This window comes from Argopecten irradians, chromosome 6 (genome assembly GCF_041381155.1).
Source record: "Argopecten irradians isolate NY chromosome 6, Ai_NY, whole genome shotgun sequence".
NCBI classification, from domain to species: domain Eukaryota; kingdom Metazoa; phylum Mollusca; class Bivalvia; order Pectinida; family Pectinidae; genus Argopecten; species Argopecten irradians.
In genome coordinates, this window is record NC_091139.1 from 12,093,708 (window position 1) to 12,103,938 (window position 10,231).

A 10,231-nucleotide genomic window follows, 5' to 3' on the forward strand; every position below is an offset into this window, starting at 1 on the left:
TTAACTTAGCGCCATTGGAATGGCGTATGAATACAAATCCATTGCCAGACTGGACTACTTTTACTTCTTGCTGCGATAGGATGTTGTGTTTGATTATCAAAGTAAAGCTACTTTACTCTTACCTTAGTTTTGACCGTAACAACCGTTTTTGGTCGTCTAATAGGGGTTCTCATAGACTGTTTCTGAGGCGCCACACACAATTATGGAAAGAAAGAACAAATTTAAAAATAAACAAGGAAATGAAACCAATTTTTCCTCGAAAAAGTCAAAAGAGTTGGCATGAAATTTAACTTAGATATATAGTGACATCAAAATTGAATTCATGTTCAAATCTTATTACCACAAGCTTTATACCTCTGGGTCGCGATTCGAATCCCACGTGTGGCAGTTACTAGGTACTGACAGCTGGTCGAAAGTTTTTCTTCCGGTACTCCGACTTTTCTCCACCAACAAACACATGACACTGGATGTTAATAAGACGCTAAACTAACAAACCCCCTGATAAATAACAAAACCAATCACAGGTCGGGTCTATCAACTAGGGCATTCCCCCAAGAACTCCATAGTTGATGTCGACTCAATACGAGACAGATTCTAGGTTATCAGCTTTTATGCAAACTCGTCCTCGTCTTAGAATTATAAAGTTGGGTATATAAAAACAGATCATCTACAGGTTTCCAAAGGAAAAAACAATATCCGCAACCTGATCAGATCTATTTTCCGTCAATGCACGCCACGTGCACACAACAATCTACCATTGTCTTGCCGTACAAGAAAGCAGACGTTATGGCTATGAATCATCGGGATTTTTTTATATGTATGGCTTTCGTTGACGGATACATCCATGACATACATTCAGCAACTAGGAGTTGCTTTCAAACTCTGTTATGAACGGCCATACTATTGATATCTCACACTAACTTTCCTCAGTTGAAAAGCAAATATGGTGGGAACGAATCACTACTCTGACCATTCCGCCTTGGTTATCATTTTGTTTTTCGTTATTGATATATGATCAAGTTTGAAGTTTTTAAAACTTATCATTGTTATAGTTTTAATCAAACGGCTGTTATAGCGTTCGACAAGCAGAACTACATGTGAATGTTTGGTCAGACTACCATAGTTACCCTATCCAGCAACAAACACTGTTCTGAATTCGACGGAGAATACGCAAACGTAGTCAAATGATGAAAATATATGAATTGAACAGTGTTTATATGGCCTTAACAGCGGTATAAACGCAATGGGGGCCTACCGCATTACGTCCCTTCGCAATGTAGCCGCTACGTTATCTGTGACGCCATAACCACAAGTCTTGGTAGTTCCGGTTCTTAAGTGCAGTGATAATACATGCAATATTTACTTGTTGTAGCTCGCTGACCTTAACTGTTTTACTGAATCATTATCACAGGACGATAATATCATATCACCAGAAAAATCAAATTACAGTGAATGTATTTAAATTATAGCAACTAATACGAGCATTCGAGAGTCTCTCTTCTCGGGAGGCATCGTAGTTGATGGCGTCAACTACGCACCAGAGATGCATCAAAAATGGGGATTTTTTTACATCTATATATAGATTTCGCCATTAGTATTTAAACTCACACACATTGTACTCGGTCGCGACCAGTTACCGTGATTTTTTCGAGTTTTTTTAAGGGTTTTGTCACAACTAACGCACAGAAGGCGTTGAAAATTGACATGAATTATCTTTCGTCCAAGATACTTCAGTAACAATAGTCGTTGTTTGATTTTAATAATTTGTTTTTTGACCAGACGCCATTTTTATTTTCACCGCTAATTGGTAAAGTTGACGATACATACGGGACCAGTTACCGTGATTTCAAAATGGACAGGAAATGCACCTTTAAAAAACATGCTTATTGCACCAAAACTTACTTTGTGTTTCATTAAAGCGACCAACATAAATTTGATTACTTTTAGGGAAATAATATAATCGTAATGCATGGTTATTTTGGTATCCATTGATTGATCGAAAGCATTCACGGAAAAGGGGACTGTCTAAAGGTGCGTTCGATAGGTGACCAGGGAATCACTAAAAACAGGATTCATCTCTGGGCAGGAGTAAATTTAGCCAAACAAAGGTGTAAATGACCTGAAACTTACAGAAATTACCTTCATACATATTAATTCATTTAGTTTGAAAAAAATAGCACAAGACGTCTGAATCAGGTAAAAACTACTTTCTGTTTTACGATCCTGTCCATCCTTGCCCGATTTGCATACTTTGACCTACTTTGATGCAGACGAGTTTTGAAAACGACTGACAAACAAAATAAACGATGGTGTCATGAAATATCAGGATTAATATGCAAGTAAGTCATGATTTCAAGGTATCCCCCACTGTGATTGAGTGTTGCAAACTTTGATTTAAAAAGGAAATCGTAGATTTGTAGGCAATATCGGTTGCAAATGAACATTTTTCTTGTTGATTTAGCTGTTCAAAAAATCAAAAAAATTGTGCGGGAGATAGAGCGTGCGCAAAAATCACGGTAATTGGTACTACATCACGGTAACTTGTCGCGACCTAGTACATGTAGAAGGGAGACTTTTTATAGCCGACCAATGAGATTGCAGCAGTGAGATCGCTCGTGCATATTATATCGGCCGCAGATACTATGAATTTTAATAAGACGATTTTCAAGAATCTAGAGTAATGTTTGTAATAATGGGGCTTAAATCGTCTTAGTGACGTCACTTTGTATAGATGTATAGGATGATTTGAAAGGAAAATTATTGCTCTTTCCATCGGTATAGTGTAGTAACCGTTTTTATGAAGATGTGCTAGAAATGTGTTTTTATAGCCGCTAAATGTAGGCGGGTTAGAAATTTTGAGTCTGTGACCTTGCCACCCTCCTCGTATAGAACCATGAAGAGTATGATTTTTACCTTTTTTATCTAGACCTCTAAAACGTCTAAAAAAGGTCTTAGGGCACTCTGGTGGGTCCATGATTATATAATCTGTAACTAATTCTCAGATCCCTGTGGTTCGACACGCGTTTGTCAAATGATAACGTAATCTTGAGTGCTCACCTGACATCCGTCCGTGTAACATGTACGTGTGAAAATAAAAGTCTTTCCGGTACTGGAAACTTGATAATAAAAGCCAGTTTACTATCTTCCGTGTTTTATTTATAGACAGTGAAATAGACTAAGACAGAGATGCGTTCAGTAACGAAAACGTTCGCGAACGTTTTGTCTGTTCGCCTGAAAAAAACGATGTTTGCCGAAAACGTTTGCGAACGGTCCCGAACCTTTGCGAACGCGCTCCAGGTCAGTGTACGAAGACGTATGATAGGTTACCTGGCGACTGAGGTGTGAAAATTTAACCAGAGAATTAATTGAAGAGAAAAGGGTCTCAAAGTCATGAAGAAAAGTTTTTCGATGATACTGTATCCCAATAAGTATATAACATACGTGCTCAAACACTTGTCTAGAAAAGACTCATGGAGGTCGCAATACACATCATCCACAACGAGTTGTTTTTCGTTTTTATACATGTGTAACGACTTGTTTGTTAAGACCGTAGTCATTAACATAGAGTAGGATGATATAATTAATTTGTTTTGTTCTGGGTTCACTGCCGCGTTAGCTTTCAGATTCCTATGTCTTACTATGATGATCAGGTACTGGTGAGCATGGATAATGGACGACATCAAATTCATTTTACAATTTATTAACGGTTAACATATGTAAAATCAACAACAACAAGAAAATACCCGCGTGGCTCAGTGGGAAGTAGTGTGTAATGGACAATATTGCTGCTGTCGCCTATAATCTTATATCTCCAATATCACCTATACAACAATGATAGACCGAGCATGTAACGCTACCTACAGGGCCGATTATCGATAGTTCAACTTCCAATTTCACAAACACCGTTCTCCAGTGGAGATTCACAAAATATCTCCTTAACGGTTAACCCCAAAACTCAATGCAGGAGGCTCCACTCTTTTCCAGCCTACCAACAGCTCTCAACACAAGAGTGAATACTGTTAACCACTATCGAAACCCGTCTAAAAGCGAAACATGCCAAGTCCAACATTGCACAATTTTACAAGTATTAATTGCACAGTCAAAAATATAGCAAAATATCGACTGATGATCCCCTCAGCGAAAAATACACACACAGTAATGTTAATGCATTTCCATACTATAGGATAACAGCAGATTAGGGAAAGGATGGGCGACAGATATAAAACAGTTACATAGGATTCATAGCTCACTCCTCACCTCTTAAGGCCCGGTAGAAAACTGAAAGTCTCGGGATGTCGTGCCCAGCGAAGTCTCGTCAAAGTCTCGGTTAATACAATTCCCGAAAAAAAATATAACAAACGAAGCGCACAGCTTCGTTACACATGTATACAGTGACATGAAAAACGCCATTAGTTACATTTTCTTAATTGCATGAATTTATCAAAAGGAGAGAAGATTCAAACACAAGATATCTATCATATCATGGATAAAGAAATCGTTCCTGAATAACATTTTATAACATACTACACTATCATATGTCGTATTTTCTAAAGGGTTAACTCTAGACAGATATCTACTTATAATTAGTACGCAAAAATTGTGTATTTATAACGTCATTTATTTTGATGCAAAATACTCCTCGAAGGAAATCAATTTTACAAAAGTATTATTTTTATATTAATTTTACTTTTGTCCGAATGCGGGAATCTTCTTGTGCAATGAAGCTTACTGTTTTAGTCTGTGTCATTCCTTATATTTTGATTTGCATCTCAGTGTTAAGCACAGCTCCGAAAGATCTGGTAAAACTGATAATACCTTGTGAATCGAATCTACTGTAAAGATCTGATCTTTTTAAGGTAGACCGTCCCTTCTTGGTTTGCTCTGAAAAATTTCGTTTATTTATTTTTTAAATTTTATTTTTTAAGCAAGCCCTGATCACCAGGTTATGATATGTATTGATGACTTGATAGTCCGGATTTAAAGGATTTTTAAATAATTTAAGATTTTCTCCCGGTAACTTCCCTTACATTTAACTTATAAAGAATATGACCATATCATGTCCATACCTTCAGTGGTAAATATACATTTCATAAGTATACCAAATAAGCGATAAAACCAAATAATTCAATTTTGCTTGTTACGAGCATTTTCATTGGCATAAAAAATTTACTTTATCAGTCCATAAAGGAAAAAAATGCGTCTCCGTTTGTAACGTTGCTTCTGATTGCCTGAGATGACGGCGTAATGATTTCATAAACAAAAGAGTCCAAAAATGAATTTGAATATTGAATAGACTATCTTTAATAAATTGAATTATAAGGATTAATTTGAATAGATTATTTTTTTATGTTATGGATATATATAACACAAAAAACTGAGTGTACTCGGTTTATTTAGAGTACACTCAGATTTTGATGTTATATATTTCTCAAGAAGAATGCATCTTATTTGATTAGTTTTGATAATATAATCCTGAGATGCTAATTCAATATTGTTTTATGTGTATGGGCAGCGCTTTGTCTATACCTGAACCTCCAGAAGAGAACCTTACCTTGAGAATATTCGCTTAGCCGGGTGTCCCTTCACATCAGTAAGTAAACGGTTTGTGGAACCAATAACGTGTATCGTATACTGCGGTAATTTCCACTTGACAAAGCAAGATAGGCGAATGTACTTACGCTTAGTCTCGTAGATTAACAAAACTAAGTAGACAACCGCATAAAAAACGTCACTTAAGAACATAAAAAAATGTTCCTGGAATGTTTTATTTATTACTCAAGCCACAATGTATTGAGATATACGTTGATGCCGATTTGTGAATTTCTTCACTTCAATATTGCATTTTTGCTAAGAGGTGTCATTCCATCGAATCACTTCTATCATTCATCATGAGTCAGGCATCGGTATCTAACGTAAGTAAACTGTTACGACTGCCATAGCAGTTCATCTTTGTAACCTACAGAGGAGGAAAACCTATACAGCTGTTATCTAAGTATGTCCTATTACATTTTGGTTTATATTTGAAGCAAATGCCATAATTGTTGACTTTGTTTTTAATACGACTGATTAAAGGCACATTATACGGCAGGCTGAAGTTGGTTCCGAGCTCCGAGTTCCGTTTAAGCTAAACGGAACTCGGAACCAGTTCCGAGTTCCGTTTAAGTAAAATGGAATTCGGAACCATTTAAGGATTTTGTTTTTAAAATAAAATTCAAAGAATCAGTTTTTGTGATTTGAACATATTACAATTGTTGTCTGTTGTTTTCAAATAAAGGCTATTTCCGTTTAAATAAAACGTTTCGTTTCAGGAAATTCTCTATCATTTTAGATAAAAGCAGTCAATGTGCTTTGGACATAATAGAACTGTTGCCTGTTGATTTAATTGATTAACATTAGTAAATCCACTTAAATTTAGTTTTCGATCGACTTCCATTTCCGAGTTCCGTTTAAGTAAAACGGAACTCGGAACCAGTTCCGAGTTCCGTTTAAGGAAATATTTCTATCATTTTAGATAAAATCATTCAATATGCCTAAGACATATGAGAAATGATGCCTGTTGTCTTTTTCATGGATTACTAGTGGCAAATCACTTTGATTTAAATCATTCACTATGCCTAAGACATATGAGAAATGTGGTAATCTAGTAATTCAGTAGTAATCCATTAAAAAGACATCAGGCAACATTTCTATTATGTCCAAAGTACATTGACTGCTTTTATCTAAAATGATAGCGAATTTCCTAAACGAAACTCGGAACTGGTTCCGAGTTCCGTTTTATTTAAACGGAAATAGGAGTTATTTGAAAACGTATTTTAAATGATTCTATCATATATAATCCATGACAAAACACAACAGACAACATTTCTAATATGTTCATATCACATAAACTGATTTTTTTTTTAAATTTTATTTAAAAACCCCCAAAATCATTAAACGGAAGTCGGAACCAGTTACCATATGATTTTTCTGTCAATGTCATCCTTGGTTTAAAACTCATCTTTCCGAAAACCTATACAGAAACAAGTTGATCTTGGGGACCTTTGCATTGTCCAGCACAGAAGATCCGTAAGGCATTATACTTACAAACTTTGCATAGACTGGTCATGGAAATTTCAACCCATATATTTTATGACCATGGGTAATTAACCACGACATTTACACAAGAACAGTTTATATAATTATCGGCGATACCCTGTATCAGGACTGAATATCACACTAGGTTGATCAATATATGTGTTTTAAGTGTATTATGTAGGTGATATTGTTTTGATCTAGCTTTTCTAGAGTTCCTGCAAAATTATCAAAACTAACGACATCATGTTTTCTTCCGTTACAAACTTTTATCAATAATCTAACATCCATTGCAGACTAGTTACTGCTAACTCTTGTAAAAGGAATAACTAGTAACGTTAAAGATGCTCCACATCCAGCATAAATCGTGTATCAGTGTGTCTTATTAACACAAAATATAATATAAACTATTTTTCTTGCTTTTGATGCGTGCGCAAAGAACATATAGTGTCACGTATTTTTTCGGGATGCAATTTTTTTTGATATTTTTATCTTTCAAGTATCTCAAACTTTTCAATGGTAGTAATGGTGTAAGGAAAGCAACTTTTGTAACTGACGAAAACATGTTAATTCGTCTGTTATTGTTTTTTTATTAATAAAAAGTTTTATTTGTCAATGGTGGAGAATCTTTAAACTAATCTTTGTGATTTCAACTGTATCCTTGGAGTTATACTGACATAAACGGCTTTACGATAGGTAATTTATTTAGGACTTACTCTTTCTGTTATCCGATAATTTATTTCGGACTAACTCCTTCGGTAAGGACGATAGCTATCCGGTATTTTATTTCGGACCAGCTGTCGTATAGTCGGTACAGTCCCGTCGACAGGTTTGGCAGTACCAACTACACGTTAATATCGCAGAGATATATAAATATTTGTGGGACCTCTCCCCAGTGCTGTCGGACTGCCAAACATTAGTTTGGTCCCGTCAAACACTGGCCGCTCTCTGATGTATATAGCATCACTTGGTTTACACTCACGTCATCTTCTGGTGTCACTGGTCCCATACCAATGACAGATTCTCCCTGGGCGTGGATTCATTGACAGTTTAGATAAAGTAGCAACCATGCTTAACTGTGAAAATAAAGAAGTGAATCGAATTACCCTATTAATTTTAGCATAATATTCTCCTGATTCAAATTGTGTATGAAAAACAACCTTTGATGTATAAAAGAAGCAACATTTTTTGTAGTTACCGTAAACAGTAATTCGTACACCTTCGTTCATATTGCATAGCCATCATTCGCATCATCGCTGGAAATATTCTCATTGCATCCTACCTGAGAATGTAAATTTAAAACATGACTATGAAGGCAGTGAGATACCTTCAATAAGTGTGTTAGAATAAAAACAATGACTACATATTCCATTCAAAACCATGTTGAATAAAAAATATCATTATTTGGTCTGGCCACCTTTATAAGGAAGCGTAGAAATATAATATGCTAATCTTTATGGTGATTTGAACCTCATCATTTCTAGATGTAGATACATACATGGTAATATGGTCTTATGCACAAAACATATAAATACTATTACCATTCCTTTTCAACAAAAGATATACTATATATATATATAAGCAATACATATTAGATTTAAGCGTATTTATAGCTATCTTGTTTGTTCGAAGATGAATGTTCATACGCGTGAAAGCAAACAAAATGACATTTTATTGCGGTTTTTTTTTCATTTACAGATACATTTAGAACATTGTCCAAATTATAACTTTGTATTGGTGACACCAATGCAGATCCAAACCTGTGATATAGGCGGATACTGTAATATCTGACATTTCAATACTTATTACGATATGAACGAACATATGACGCTGAGAAAAAACGTAATGATGATAAGATGTAGACGACTTTGTTCGGATAAAACAAAGACATTTTACGTACACGCATTTTACATCCGGATAAGTGTAATAGAAAAATAGGATATTTGATTAACAGAATGGTGAGGTTAAAAGTTTATAATTGTAGTGAGATTGAATAGATATGGACACACCGCCATATATATACTGTTTATATTGGGAGACCACAAGCTTTATACATCCGCTTCCCCAAGCGATATTTGTCGTAACCGATAAAGTTACGGAGCAGTGTCGTAATCTTTGTTGTGTATGGTTGTGAGAATTTTGATAATATGGTTGATAAACAGTTAAATCAGTTATGATTCACATGGATATATATAAATTGTATATACACGCAGAAAGAACACTGACTTCAGTAATAGGCGTAGTCATGTAGAAGGTAAATTACTATATTATTCATTACAACGTCGTTCTTATGCGACCTCAAGTGAACTTCAGTGACCTGAAAATGACCTTAATACCGACAAACCGTTCAGCAGAATCGAATTCCACACCAAACAGTTAGCTAGATATTTTAAAGAAGATGTTTTTATTTATCTATTTATCTATTTTTATTTATTTATTTATTTATTTGTTATTTGGATTTTTCTTCTTATCACCGATGGTTATCGTCGATGGGCATTTACAAAAGAAAACCAATTACTAGTGTTCGAGATTTGATCATGACTTTAAATGCTTTTTGTTCATATTTACCGTGTGTATACCGTGTATCATAAGAGTAAATGAACAAAGGACTATATTTTCGGGAAGATTATTTTAATATCACATTAATTGTCCGTCTCCTTTATATAATTGTTCGTTAAGATATCACAATTGTGTAGAGATGACATGGAGAGATGTACCAATACTAAATTCTAATTAATGAAAAGACAAGCAAATTGTTAACCGAAATATACAAAATATAATTACTTTTCCAAGGTAACGTGAGTTTAAAAATAAAAAGGTAAATATTGGAGCGATGGTGTGGATTTCACATATCTTAATGTTTAACGAAGCGACACCAATATGACGAAAAGTTAACGTTAAGCCTCAGGAAAATTGGTCTGATAGGTAAACCAGTTTACGTTGTCTAGAGAGCAGATTATTCACCTGTTCGCCTTTCTCATGCCTGTTGAATAAAAAAGATGTTTTTGATATCAAATTCAATGAAAAAAATATTTATTTATTACTTCACATAAACATGGAAAATAAATTTTATCATTAAAAGTTAAAAGAAATAAAACTTATATTTCAGAAGACTTCTTTTTATTTGTGCATCCAGCTAATGTATTTGTGATTTTAACGT